This window comes from Cupressus sempervirens, chromosome 10, assembly GCF_028749045.1.
Source record: "Cupressus sempervirens isolate cs-2001-9-10 chromosome 10, ASM2874904v1, whole genome shotgun sequence".
Classification (NCBI taxonomy): domain Eukaryota; kingdom Viridiplantae; phylum Streptophyta; class Pinopsida; order Cupressales; family Cupressaceae; genus Cupressus; species Cupressus sempervirens.
In genome coordinates this window covers 50,097,842-50,114,021 of record NC_143127.1, presented here as the reverse complement: position 1 = coordinate 50,114,021, position 16,180 = coordinate 50,097,842, and the positions used below count along the sequence as shown (strand labels likewise).

Here is a 16,180-nt window from a genome sequence, read left to right as displayed (position 1 = left end):
CATTCTTTTTATCTTTTGACCTAGGTGTGACAAACTGGAGAAGAGGTTTTTTCCTATTGAATGGACTCTTTGCAAAATCCTTCATAATGGTGGAAGGGCATTTAAACAAATTAGATTTAGGATCAACTCTTTTCCTAATCCCACTACTAGAAATGTCACCCCAACCACATTTTCTTCTTTATCACCACTCCTACTAGTACTTCCACTAGAATTGCTCATTGTGCTTTGTTTTGAGATTTAAATATGCAATGAAAATAAGAGTAGAAACATTGAAAAAAAAAGTTAGACTTTTTAAACTACAAATCTATTTAAAAAATAGAAAATGGAAGCATAAAGAGTTTCATACTTACTTGGTGCACAATAGAGGAAGCTCAAACCCCTCCTCAAGCTCTTAGAAGCAAAAAAATCACTTTCTCTTTTTGCAAAATGAAAACCCTAGCCAATTGTAACACACTCCAACTTCACAAGCAAAACCAAACGAATGACAAAACAACCATAATATGATCTTTTTTAACCTTTTAGGGCATTTGGAGGGATGGGGCCTACCTGGACGAGCAAGTTGGAATGAAAAAAGTTTATGTTTTCTCTTCTTCTTTTTCTTTTCCATTACACAAATTGGGGACAGTCGGCCATCTCCGGTATGATCAGGGGACTTCTAGACATCCCTTTTTCCATACCAAGGACAACTTGTCGTGCCCTTTTTATTTTCACCCACAAGTCCCCAAGTCCCAGGGACATCTCTTGGCAATTTTACAAAATATGGGGACAGTATGGAGACATCCCATATCCGTATCTCAGAGACTTGGGTTTTTTAAGGCAGGAATGCGTCCCCCTATTATATACATGATAAAAAGTGCTAGTAATATATGTTATAAGTTTCCCTCTACCATACAACCAAGCGCTTTCCTAAACCATGTGACTGCCTCCTTTATCTCCCATTAAAGATGTGAATGACGACGACATCCCACGGAGACTCCCCTTAAAGTCGTCTAAAGACAGCCGGTGTTATCCTGCACGCGTAACGTAAATTTCAGCATAACCAAACAGCTCGTTAACTGGTAAAATGAAAAGAACAGTGACACACGTGTACAGCCACCTGGTCGTCAAAGCAGTTGTAGCAATGGACAATGGAGTTAGGTAAAGTTCCTTCGCCCTGTAACAAAAGGAGAGACTTTGAAGCCAAGATTGCAGAGCAGTTTCCGGGAATGCACTAGCGGTTACGACACCGTCCATTCTCGCCATCTTTACGCCACAACCCCTCCTCAATAAAATTATATATATATATATATATAATCTCCCTCTTAAACCATCCCAGCTACAATTACTTTCCTCTGTTTTACGTGCTACCTCATTGAGCTTGTTCTTTGCGAAAGAAAATAAAGATTCAATCTTTTAGACTGTTTTAGCTCCAGAGAAGAAGAAGAAGAAGAAATGGGTAAATTCAATGCAATCTTTGCCATTGTTTTGGTTCTGGGGATGATGGGACATTCCATCGCGCAGGCTCCATCAGGTTCTCCAGCGGCATCGCCCTCAACGTCGCGGGTTCCAACCCCAGCAAAGACACCCACCCTATCTCCAGCGTCCTCACCCTCGCCTGTTTCTTTATCCCCTGCTGTTGCCCCATCTTCAGAATCCCCTGCCCCTTCCTCCTCTGCCTCTGCTCCCACAACAAATTCATCCCCTGCAGGGTCACCCTCTGTTTCTGCCCAATCCCCTGCATCCGCTCCATCTTCAGACGGCGCCACTTCCTCTGCGGACTCTGCTTCTTCTACTTTCGTACAGAAACTAGCCATCTTTGGAGCTGCTTTGCTCGGTGGCGCCTCTTTCCTCGTGTAATTAGATGAATGCATTGTGATCATTTTATGGTTGGTATTTTTCAGATTCTCAGTTTTTTGCTGCGAGATAAATATGTTTTATGATTTGAGGACATATAATATATGATGGTGTTACTTTTGTTCTATAATTGTTTAGTAATAATTGAAAATCTCTCTTAAAAGTTATTATATTGATATTTGATTTTAACAATTTAAATATTACTAATAGTTAACAATTTTGATTATAACAATCAATAATTATTATATTAATATTTAAAATTGGAAACATAATTTTTCATATTTATTAAATATAATTTTTTAAAGTAAAATTGAAACTAAATGATTTTTACTTCCAATTCTAGTTTTAATAGGAAATAATTTGGAAAATTGAGTTAATCCAATAATCCATGATTTCAATTTTTGAATTATTTAATTCCAATTTACAAAAAAAGGTATACATATGTGGTCAATATATTTACCTAGAGAGTGCCTATCAATGCACATAATATTTTAAGCCTTAGTTATTTGAGAGGATTAGACTAGTAATTTTTATTTCTACATTTTTTCATTTTCTCTTAAAAATAGTTGATGTTCATCAAAACCTCCAATATTTTCATTAATCATTTGGAAAAATCTCTGAACTAGTTGGTGGAGGAAATTAAAAAGTGAGTGTTGATAAGTGTACAAGTCTTAATGCTTACGAATCTTGCTAATATTCAATTCAACAAATGGCCAAAGAAACATGTTAAAAGATATATTATAACTGTGTATTCCAATATGCCTACTCACTCTTCATTTCTCTTTAAGTATTGCATAATAGAAAACATGACATGCCTACTCACTCTTCATTTTTCTTTAAGTATTGCAAAATAGAAAACATGGCAATGACAATGGTTTTTTCATGCTACTTTTGCAAGTTTTAGAGAACACCCCAATCATCCTTTAGTGGAAGATATAATCAATAAAGTTAAATATTTCAAATTTATCAAATTCAATTGCACAGCTAGGAGATTTCTGAAATGGGATATTATTTAAATGTTTCATCCAAATTCTCTAATAATGATAAGTTGGACAATAATGAAAGTGTATATTATAAAAATTACCAGAATCCAATTCCACAACTCGCGTGAACTTATTGGATAGGCTGACCGACCAAAAAGAGATGTTCCATTTGAATCAAACAATTCCAAATTACTCTATTTAGATAGCTTCAAATCACCGAGCTGGTCTATCGCAGGTCTCTTTCCAATTCAAAGGTGCCTTTTCCACACACGTTTTAACATAGTTTATTATTTCAAAAGCCTTTTGCCTTAACATTAAATTTGGGGAGCATCTTGCGCACTCGGCCCACTCGTTGATCCATCCAATAAAATAGATGCATCACATCCTTGCAAAGACAATATTTTCACCATTAAGAGAACAAACCCAACAAATTAACAAATAAATAAAAAATCTAAATTAGTTAAAAATTCAACCTGAACAAAATAGTCCTGAAAGTGAAGAAGCAACAATCTGGTGGCTTGAATAGTATCTTCCTCTAAATAAAACTTGATTCTTTTCTCAACAGTGGATTTGAGTGTGAGGCAATTGGTCTCATTAAAAGCCCATGAGAGCTCATTTGCTAGAGGAGGATCTACATTTAAAGACAGAACATTCTCCATTACAAAATCACAGTCCAAAAAGCAGTTTAAACCAAAAAATCAAAACAAAAAATAGCAAAGAATTATAAATCATAATTTGATATTAAAACTCACCTCTATTTCCCTCTCACAAAACCAAAAATACATACAAACTATTGAAACAAACCCTCTAAACAAAACCAACAATAGTTACAAACTTCTGAACCAAACCCTCTTACAAAAACCAACAATTTTGCAAATTACTAAAATTTTCCCGAAGTCTTAACATATATTAAAGTAAACTACCATTAAAATGAAAAATAAATGCTTTAAAACTTCTGAAACAAACTCAAAGGCCAACATATAGTGAAGGAAATACTAATAATAAGTAAACGAGGGTTTGCCAAAAAAAGAGAATTAAAATTTTTGGTAACTCGACATTCCAGTGCTGGTTCATCGAAAGATTAAACAAAAATTCATATTCCATTTCTCTGGTGAAGCTTGAAATCTATGTCATGCATATTTTTATAAGAGGAGCAAACAAAGAACCGATGTATAGACTGCCTTCGCAAAAAATTCTTAAGATCTAAAAACAATAAGAACTGTATTAAAAAAACAAATAAATGAGTTATTTCTGACCTCCAAAAACAATAATTGAAGAGGAAAAATAACTGTGAAAACACTAATTGAAAAAAAAAAAAAACCAAAATTAGCCATGGAGGTTAAAAAATTGTATGTCAGGAAGCACTACTTGAGAATTCATTATAGGTTTAATAATAATGGAAATGAAAACTCTAAATCAAGCCTTTTAGATTTCTCTCATATAATATTGGCAAAGGAAAAAATAATTCTCCAAAAAAATACTAATGATAAAAATGAAACCCCAAAATATTCTCTCTGAAGAGGAAAAACACTCACCTTGTCACGGTCGTCAAACATCTTCATGCAAATACCAGAAACAAACAAAGACTCTACGGCCCTGTGGACCAAGGCATCCACAAGAAAAATCCAAACCCCTTGACAAAGATAAGTTACTTGCTCAACCATGAGGCTGGTAGCAAGTTTCGAACTCGCGACCTCCATGCACAAACCTTGGAACCACTCAAGAACCTAAATAAACATAGTTAAAAACCTCGTGACCTGGAGCCATACCAAAAATAATGATTTCTTTACGGCCGGCTAAATAACAATTCAGACATCTAATGCCTGACACACATTCAATGCAGACTCTTTTTTCTTTTGAAAACTACATTAAATTACATTAAATGTTTAACACTGGTCACTGCTCAACATAGCAAATATCTTGGGTTTCAGTATAGATCAATTGATTGAGATTTGAAAATATTAATACCTGTCACTGTGCTTTATGTTTGCACAAAATTGTTTGATAAGCTAAAAGTTTAAAAAAAATAGTTGAACGTTGACTATTCACTGGAGGTACAAATATTTATATAATGAAACATTATATTTCAATAGGAATATGTAATAATTCAAACATTTCATTGGTTGAATAAAAATTCAGAATAAGCATCTCATGGATGCTATAGTATCCTGCCTATCGACAGGAACTAAAAAATACAATATCTACCAAATTTAAATTTAAAGTTGGAAATTGTGGGAGGATAAAGGTTGATGTCTAAATCTCTAAGGATTAGTTTGGCAGGATTGGTTTTGAGGCCCTAAATTTTGAAAGTTGAAAATTGTGGGAGGATCAATTTTGAGGTCTAAATTTAAGCTTTTAAAGTGGAAGTTTGTAAGACAATTCTCCTGTTTAGAGATTTGATCCTAAAATTCAAATAATAAAAATTGTGTAAAAATATGTTGTAGAACGTTAGAATTTTGGTTGTCTTATGCACATGCAATTTAGTGCTATTTTCCCTCGAGAATAGCCATGTCTAATGAGTAAGATGTGTAAAATATGATCAGATTAAAATTAAATTAATTCAATATTTAAATACAATTCTTTATGTTTGCACAATACAATTCAATAGAAATACTTAATTGTTTGATTAGCTAAAAGTTAAAAAAAAATAGTTGAACACTGACTATTCACTGGAGGTACAAATATTTATATAATGAAACATTATATTTCAATAGGAATATGTAATAATTCAAACATTTCATTGGTTGAATAAAATTTCAGAATAAGCATCTCATGGATGCTATAGTATCCTACCTATTGGTAGGAACTAAAAAATACAATATCTACCAAATTTTAATTTAAAGTTGGAAATTGTGGGAGGATAAAGGTTGACGTCTAAATTTCTGAGAATAGCCATGTCTAATGAGTAAGATGTGTAAAATATGATAAGATTAAAATTAAATTAATTCAATATTTAAATACAATTCTTTATGTTTGCACAATACAATTCAATAGAAATACTTAATTGTTTGATTAGCTAAAAGTTAAAAAAAAAATAGTTGAACACTGACTATTCACTGGAGGTACACATATTTATATAATGAAAGATTATATTTCAATAGGAATATGTAATAATTCAAACATTTCATTGGTTGAATAAAATTTCAGAATAAGCATCTCATGGATGCTATAGTATCCTACCTATTGGTAGGAACTTAAAAATACAATATCTACCAAATTTTAATTTAAAGTTGGAAATTGCGGGAGGATAAAGGTTGACGTCTGAATTTCTGAGGATTAGTTTGGCAGGATTGGTTTTTAGGCCCTAAATTTTGAAATTTGAAAATTGTGGGAGGATCAATTTTGAGGTCTAAATTTAAGCTTTTAAAGTGGAAGTTTGTAAGACAATTCTCCCGTTTAGAGATTTGATCCTAAAATTCAAAATTATTTTAATAAAATGTTAATCTGTATATGTTTTTTTACATATACAAAGCTCTTTGTAGAATTCATAGAGTGCGAAGTGGTCTTTTTTTCATTGAACTTCAATAGGTGACTAAAGAGCTTAAAGTTAACCTCTCAGCTTTTTCACATTTACAAAGTTAATCTCTCAGCTTGTTCGCATTTACAAAGCTCATAGAGTGCGAGCCTATTATGTTCACCCCTCAATATCTACTCGTAAAAAAAGTACTTTTTGCACCAATGGACCAATCAACAACCAAGAAAGCTAAAAAATGATCAACTATCAATACATGTTTTAAAAAATTGTAATTAGGGGAAAGGATCTATAGCAAAGTGTCATTAGACCCCAACAGTTAGTAGATCATAAGGCTCAAATAGTAAAAATAGCAATGTCTAATTCGATCGTAAAAATTCAATGTAACATAATGTATTTTTATCATTTTGTTTACACTATCATGGAAGTAGATCATAAAGATCAAATAATAAAAATTGTATAAAAATATGTTGTAGAACGTTAGAATTTTGGTTGTCTTATGCACATGCAATTTAGTGCTATTTTCCCTCGAGAATAGCCATGTCTAATGAGCAAGATGTGTAAAATATGATCAGATTAAAATTAAATTAATTCAATATTTATTTTAAAATATATTACTTTCATATTCATGATAACATTCAAAATTTGATTCAAACGAATCATACAATTGAAAGAGAAAATTTTTTAATGTGCAATTTTCATCCTAATTTTTTAATAATAATCAATATCCATCTAAGAATATTCAAATTATCAACTTGCAAGAATTGTAAAAAAATATTACTATTACGGTTATAAACATGTCCAAAGTTTCATCTAGTATGAATTACCTACCACTTCTTAATCTATTATAATAAACAATATTATCTTAAGTCTATTCATTTACCACAGTTAAATTAATTAAATAATCTTAATTGTTAACTAATTTTTTAAAACATTATTAACAATTAAATTAATTTAAATCTTAAATTATATATTAATTTAAATCTTAATTTAAATCTTGAATCTTAATTTTTTTTCTTCTGAAAACTACATTAAATGTTTAACACTAGTCACTGCTCAACGTAGCAAATATCTCGAGTTTCAGTATAGATCTATTGATTGAGATTTGACAATATTAATACCTGTCACTATGCTTTATGTTTGCACAATACAATTCAATAGAAATACTTAATTGTTTGATTAGCTAAAAGTTTTAAAAAAAATAGTTGAACACTGACTATTCACTGGAGGTACAAATATTTATATAATGAAACATTATATTTCAATAGGAATATGTAATAATTCAAACATTTCATTGGTTGAATAAAATTTCAGAATAAGCATCTCATGGATGCTATAGTATCCTACCTATTGGTAGGAACTAAAAAATACAATATCTACCAAATTTTAATTTAAAGTTGGAAATTGTGGGAGGATAAAGGTTGACGTCTGAATTTCTGAGGATTAGTTTGGCAGGATTGGTTTTTAGGCCCTAAATTTTGAAAGTTGAAAATTGTGGGAGGATCAATTTTGAGGTCTAAATTTAAGCTTTTAAAGTGGAAGTTTGTAAGACAATTCTCCCGTTTAGAGATTTGATCCTAAAATTCAAAATTATTTTAATAAAATGTTAATCTGTATATGTTTTTTTACATATACAAAGCTCTTTGTAGAATTCATAGAGTGCGAACTGGTCTTTTTTTCATTGAACTTCAATAGGTGACTAAAGAGCTTAAAGTTAACCTCTCAGCTTTTTCGCATTTACAAAGTTAATCTCTCAGCTTGTTCGCATTTACAAAGCTCATAGAGTGCGAGCCTATTATGTTCATCCCTCAATATCTACTCGTAAAAAAAGTACTTTTTGCACCAATGGACCAATCAACAACCAAGAAAGCTAAAAAATGATCAACTATCAATACATGTTTTAAAAAATTGTAATTAGGGGAAAGGATCTATAGCAAAGTGTCATTGGACCCCAACAACTAGTAGATCATAAGGCTCAAATAGTAAAAATAGCAATTTCTAATTCGATCGTAAAAATTCAATGTAACATAATGTATTTTTATCATTTTGTTTACACTATTATGGAAGTAGATCATAAAGATCAAATAGTAAAAATTGTATAAAAATATGTTGTAGAATGTTAGAATTTTGGTTGTCTTATGCACATGCAATTTGGTGCTATTTTCCCTCAAGAATAGCCATGTCTAATGAGTAAGATGTGTAAAATATGATCAGATTAAAATTAAATTAATTCAATATTTATTTTAAAATATACTACTTTCATATTCATGATAACATTCAAAATTTGATTCAAATGAATCATACAATTGAAAGAGAAATTTTTTAAATGTGCACTTTTCATCCTATTTTTTTTAATAATAATCAATATCCATCTAAGAATATTCAAATTATCAACTTGCAAGAATTGTAAAAAAAATTACTATTACATTTATAAACATGTCCAAAGTTTCATCTAGTATGAATTACCTACCACTTCTTAATCTATTATAATAAACAATATTATCTTAAGTCTATTCATTTACCATAGTTAAATTAATAAAATAATCTTAATTGTTAACTAATTTTTTAAAACATTATTAACAATTAAATTAATTTAAATCTTAAATCTTAATTTTTTTTCTTCTGAAAACTACATTAAATGTTTAACACTGGTCACTGCTCAACATAGCAAACATCTCAGGTTTCAGTACAGATCTATTGATTGAGATTTGACAATATTAATACCTGTCACTATGCTTTATGTTTGCACAATACAGAAATACTTAATTGTTTGATCAGCTAAAAGTTTTAAAAAAATAGTTGAATGTTGACTATTCACTGGAGGTACAAATATTTATATAATGAAACATTATATTTCAATAGGAATATGTAATAATTCAAACATTTCATTAGTTGAATAAAAATTCAGAATAAGCATCTCATGGATGCTATAGTATCCTGCCTATCGACAGGAACTAAAAAATACAATATCTACCAAATTTAAATTTAAAGTTGGAAATTGTGGGAGGATAAAAGGTTGACATCTAAATTTTTGAGGATTAGTTTGGCAAGATTGGTTTTGAGGCCCTAAATTTTGAAAGTTGAAAATTGTGGGAGGATTAGTTTTGAGGTCTAAATTTAAGTTTTTAAAGTGGAAGTTTGTAAGACAATTCTCCCGTCTAGAGACTTGATCCTAAAATTCAAAATTATTTTAATAAAATGTTAATTTGTATATTTTTTTTGCATATACAAAGCTCTTTGTAGAATTCATAGAGTGTGAAGTGGTCTTTTTTTCATTGAACTTCAATAGGTGACTAAAGAGCTTAAAGTTAACCTCTCATCTTTTTTACATTTACAAAGTTAATCTCTCAACTTGTTCGCATTTACAAAGCTCATAGAGTCCGAGCCTATTATGTTCACCCCTCAATATCTACTCGTAAAAAAGTACTTTTTGCACCAATGGACCAATCAACAACCAAGAAAGCTTAAAAATGATCAACTATCAATACGTGTTTTGAAAAAATTGTAATTAGGGGAAAGGATCTATAGTGAAGTGTCATTGGACCCCAACAGCTAGTAGATCATAAGGCTCAAATAGTAAAAATAGCAATGTCTAATTTGATCGTAAAAAATCAATGTAACATAATGTATTTTTATTATTTTGTTTACACTGTCATGGAAGTAGATCATAAGGATCAAATAGTAAAAGTTGTATAAAAGTATGTTGTAGAATGTTAGAATTCTAGTTGTCTTATGCACATGCAATTTGGTGCTATTTTCCCTCAAGAATAGCCATGTCTAATGAGTAAGATGTGTAAAATATGGTCAGATTAAAATTAAATTAATTCGATATTTATTTTAAAATATATTACTTTCATATTCATGATAACATTCAAAATTTGATTCAAATGAATCATACAATTGAAAGAGAAATTTTTTTAATGTGCAATTTTCATCCTATTTTTTTTTAATAATAATCAATATCCATCTAAGAATATTCAAATTATCAACTTGCGAGAATTATTAAAAAAATTACTATTACAGTTATAAACATGTCCAAATTTTCGTCTAGTATGAATTACCTACCACTTCTTACTCTAGTATAATAAACAATATTAACTTAAGTCTATTCATTTACCACAGTTAAATTAATTAAATAATCTTAATTGTTAACTAATTTTTTAAAACATTATTAACAATTAAATTAATTTAAATCTTAAATTATATATTATGAGTTGGCCAAATAATCAAAATAGTTAACTAAATAATCAATGAAGATAAACCATCATCAAGAAGTCGATCAATTTAAGTAACTCAAAATCAAAACACTTTACTATCTAATAAATAATAGTTAACTAAATAATCAATAAAGTCAACTCATCATTGACAACCCAATATATTTAGCTAACTCACAAAACCAAAGATTTTAATATCTAATAAATAATGGTAAGCTAAACAATTTAGTTAACCAACAATATCAAGCCAATCTATAGGCAGCCCCAAATAAAAAAAACTTAACTACATAATCAATTTAGTTAACTCACAATTGACTATCCAATCAAAATAATTAATCCACAATTAACAAGACAATCAATTTGACTAACCAAAAAAGTCACAAATTAATTAATAATCTCTACAATATGGGATTTACTAAAAGGTGGAATTTTATTTATAAAATTGAATAGATTAATATTAAAATTTTGGTTGTAATTAAGTTTAAGTTTTAGGTTAAGCTAATTGATATTAATAATATTCTAAAATAAGATAGGTATGCATTATTAGTAAATTAAGAGATTCACAATGCAACTTTAGTAAACTGAAAGATTATGAAGTTTTCTAAAAGAATATAGTTATGTAACCTTGGTCAATTAAAAGAACCACAATCTAACCTTGGCAAACTAAAAGATCATTTATAAAAATCATTTTCTTTTACCAATCATAAAAACCTCAGCTCATATTTTGTTGCATCTTAAAAAATAAATAAATAAATTTCAATGCAAAGTTACTAATCCCATCAATACAAATTTACTAATTGCAAGAGTGTAAAAGCATAATTTTATTAGCACTTCAAATTAATTAAAAAAAATCAATGCACATTATAACTTAAAGTTGTGAATATAATGCATAATTTCTCTAAGACTTAATATAATAAATGAATAAATTTCTATGAACACTTTCACTAAATACATGAATAAGAATGCATATAGATTATTACATGGTATTGCTTGATTTTTTTCAACTGTAAAAAATAAATAAATAATTAAGAAATCTATAATTTAACATTGATAAACTAAAAGATTATTTGTAAAAATCAATAAAATTTCTTACCAATACTAAAAAAGCTTAATGTATAATTTCTTCCATACTAAATAAATTTATTTATTTCAATACACAGTTTAACTAATGCATAAATGTGAATGCACAAATTCTTTAATTAATAAAAAAATAAATTCCAATGCACACTTTAACTAAATGCATGAATTGATGAATAGAAATTTTTTTACATGATATTGCATGGTTTTTTCAATTCTAAAAAATTAAATGAAAGAATTTCAATGTACAATCTAGCTAAATAAATAGTTATTATAAACAACCTGCATGGTATTATTTGCTCACAGCCTCTAAAGTGTTTATTTCTTTGAAGAAATATTTTGATACTTACATAGATTGTGTGAAGAATTTAGGAAGAAATTAAAGAAGAGGTTTTCTTCTAGAGCTAAAATGAGGAAGACAATGTTTGTTGGTGCTATTGTTTTGTGGGGTGTATGGAGATTTACAAGCAGATGAAACAGAATGTGCATCTTCTTTACAAGCTTTGGCACCTTGTATTGGATATTTCGAAGGGATGGGAAAAATACCTTCAAGTGATTGTTATACTAATGTTAATGAAATTCGAGCTAGCAATCCAAGGTGCTTGTGTCTTTGGATAAAAGATATATTTGATCCTTCTACAAGGTTGGCTCTTAACCAGACACTCATTATTCAAATGCCTACTCAATGTCAAGTGTCAGGCCAACTCTTTGACTGCATAGGTTTGTTTCCATATTCTATCTTTTAAAGATCATAAAACTTAGGTTCATTTGTTTGTTGATGTATCTTTGTTATTAAATAACTTTGAAATTTATGATTTTTGAAAAAATCTAAATAGGTTTCTTTGGTATGAGAAGGCTCTCAAAAATCTCCTAAGTTATGAAAGCCATGAATGCTCTAATATGATTGTGTCTCAATATTGTCATTATAAATGGATTGAGATCTTAATATTAGATAATAATTAAATTCTTTCTTATTTGATAGATTTTTTGAATTTAGCTCCATCTTCTCTTGATGCCAAGATTTTTGAAATGGGCATGACTCCTTCTCCATCACCCTCCACCGGTATGTATTTATTAATTATTGTGTAGATTAAGAATTAAATTTTAGATCATATAAAGTTTTATTTTTCTTTTGTAGGGCCATCACCTTCCATATCCTCACCGTCTGAGCCCATCAAGTTTCAGGATGTAGTCATGCCTTTGGCTTATTGGATTTGTTCTTCTGACAACCTCATGGTTTATCTCATTTAAATTGTAGATAAGGTCACTGGTAGTTTTTTTTGGTTTTAAATATTTTTATCAATTATTTATAGCCTATTACTGACTACCGATTACTATATAGGAGTTTGTGCAAGGTTGAAGAGTCTCATACAATAATTTTTACAACATTGTCTATTTTATTAACATTTTGATGAGAGTGTCAATCTATATTGACATCTGTATCAATGGAGGATGGTATATCCTTAATTCTGATAGGGGAAAGCTAAACAAAGTCATGAGAGCATATTTAGTGTTGCTAGACTATTATATTTTGTTTAATCAACATCAATATAGAGTTTTTTTTTGTGAACTATATGACAATGAGCTCTTCTAAATATTAGAATTATCTATCTATTTAATTTAATTAGCTATTATCTACATTATTAACTCTTGTTTTTTTCTTATTTATTTATCTCCTTTTTTAACTCTTTATTTAATTTATAAATTAATCTATATTTTGAACTCTTATTTTTTTTCTATTTATTAAGAAAATTAATTAGTTGTTATCTCCACTTTTAACTCATGTTTTTCTTTCTTTTTATTTAATTTTAATCTTTAAAATTGATTGAAGTTTTAATTTTTAAATATTTAAATTAGTTTAGCTTTTTTAATTTCAAATATTAATTGTTAGTTTAGGCAATAGGATATTTGTAGTGCCTACCCCTACTTAACATTTCTGATTTTATTGTTGAACTCTTTTAGGCTAGCTTTATGTTTATGCTTGATGATCATTAACATTGTTTTCCAGATTGTTGAATACTATTTCATATTTAGTTGGCATATATATATATATATATATATATATATATATAGTTACCTAGTTATTCAATTATTTCATGATTGTTCGATGATGATATGTACATTCATGTAGTGACTTTCAGTTATTTAATGATGTTAGTTAGATGAATTATTTATATTTATTTTCTATGGTTACTTACTCCATACTTGCATGCACACTAGTACATTTGCACTTGTTTTTCTACCAATTTTTTTGACCAAAGCTATGATTCCATCTTCTTCTTTTTTTTAAATCTCCGTATTGGCCGAAATTGAGTTAAGTTTTCCCGAGTTGGTCAAAATTTTGATCAACTCGGGTCATAACAAAAAAAGAAAAAGTATATTATATTATTGCGCATTGTATTAGTAAAAGTATGAGCAGCAGCAGTAAAATTGCTGCTTCATTTGCGCGCCCAAGGAGCTCATGATATTTTGCATGGTTTGGAAGTATGTAGGTTTGCAAATGATAAGCAAGATATTTTGTATTGTTTGAAGTGTGCAGGTTTACAAATGATGAGCAATAAAAGTATGGTTTATATTTTGTATGGCATACACTAAGTCTTGGGCCTAGAGCTGGAGGAATTCCATTGTTTTAGGTTCTTCTTCTCTTCCAAGGCTCGATGCATACATTTTTACTTTTAGATCTTCAACTTTGGAGTTTTTCAATTGATTTGTGATTCGGTGTCAAGTAGGCTAGATTGGGAAAGAGCAAAGGCAACAATGAGGGATTGCCATGATGACACCTCCTCTTAATCCAAGCATGGCAAGATGATCCCATTTCTCCTCATCTTGGTATTTCCAAACTTCACCTGCTATTTTCAATAACTTTTCCTGGTTTTATCACTACTATGAGGAATTGTGTGATAATGTAACTAGCTACTGCTAGCAGGTTTCTTTTAGGTTTTATTCGTGAGGCACAACCTATTCTGAAGGTTGTGAAATATTAAAACCATTCATGGTGTTTACTTTTCTTCTAAAAATCATGGTGAATTTGTATACCCATGCTTGCTTTAACTTGTCGAAGGGCTCTCCATTTATTAGACCTAGATTTTTTCTATTATGGAGAAGACTAGCTTGAACAATGTATATGTGACAATCTTGACCCTGAATGTAGAGGACACTGCTAACAATTTGTCTCGTGCCATGGTATTGTCCTAGTTTGTCTTTAGTAGCTCAATATGTTAATTTTTTTTCTTTATTGTGAGATCAGTCATATGATTGGAAAATGATAGACTTAGGAAACAATAAGATCCTGGGTGATCTTTAAATGATCTTACATTACTTCAAAATGAGGTAGCAGTAATGCTTAAATTTCATTAATCTCATCCCTTAATCTACTTTCCTCTTGTAAGAGATTATGTTGATATCTATCACTCGGGAGTAATGTAATGATGAATTACACATATCAACCTTTAGTGTCTTTGCACTTGCTTTTAGATCTTCACTCACTTTCTACATTTTGTCTTTAATTTTATTGGTAAGAAATGGAATATCACACAACATATTGAACAATGTTAAAACATTTTGCACAATTGTTTCTAACTAGGTAACTTGGGTAGATAAGCCCACTTTCTATATAGCAATCTTTCTTGCAATCATTTTCGACACTTTCTATTCAAATTTCTTCGTATCTCTTTCCATCAACTTAGCTTGGTGTCCACATTCGGTTCATTGATCTTTTCAACAATTGCACTAATTTCTCCAAGATTGGAGTCTTCTCACTGAATGTACTATTTGGCACAATTTCCATTACTATGTCTTCCACATCATCAAACATTCTTTCTTAGCTTTTCTAGCACACAATTCACTTCATACAACCATGACATATGTGTCCAAAGTGTTTGGACTGCAATTAGGTATAATTATCACTTCATCATGAAAGAATTGATTTGGGAAAGTTGGATAAATGTTCTAAAAGAAAGAGGCAACAAGACTTGTACAAGTAATTGAGAATGGAGAAGTGGTAGATGGAATGGAGGAACAACTGATTGGAGAGTGCATAATTGTTTTTTATTGCTAACACAATTCTGAAGGTGATTAGTAAAAAAAGGGGAAATGGGAACAATAACTTGCAGGCATGAATAGCTTTAATTATATAGATCTTGAATGGAAAGCTTTGGTCATCCTAGTGAAATATAACACCATTTCTTCTATATGCAAGGAGACATACTTGTATCCTTTTAAATATATGTTGGACTGAGTAAGTAAAGAGGAATATTAGAGTTCTAGAAAGAGGGAAGACAATAGAGTAATTTTTCTAGTTATACATAGAATGCAAAGTTTTTGAGCTCTAACTTTTTAATCAAGAAAAAGGAGAGTTTCAATCTATGCATTTAATTGTAAGCTTTCCTTATGTGTGAATTCACAATATTTCTTTGGTGATTTTGTTATCTGGCTATCATTAGATATATTATGGAATCTATGAATTCCAAATACATTTATTTAGAGGGTGTCATTATTCATTCTCCTGATTATCATTTATAGGTATGTAGCAAATGATCTATGACACCCTTTATGCTCCCTTAGTCTAATTTTATAATTGCATTTGTGTAATGACCACTCAC

The 16,180-nt window shown here is 29.7% G+C and overlaps 1 pseudogene; it reads left to right on the top strand.

Annotated features, from left to right (window-relative positions):
* The first annotated feature begins 4,148 nt into the window (after nucleotides 1–4,148).
* Nucleotides 4,149–12,837, top strand: LOC149532509 (non-specific lipid transfer protein GPI-anchored 14-like; annotated as a pseudogene).
* Nucleotides 12,838–16,180: the final 3,343 nt, after the last annotated feature.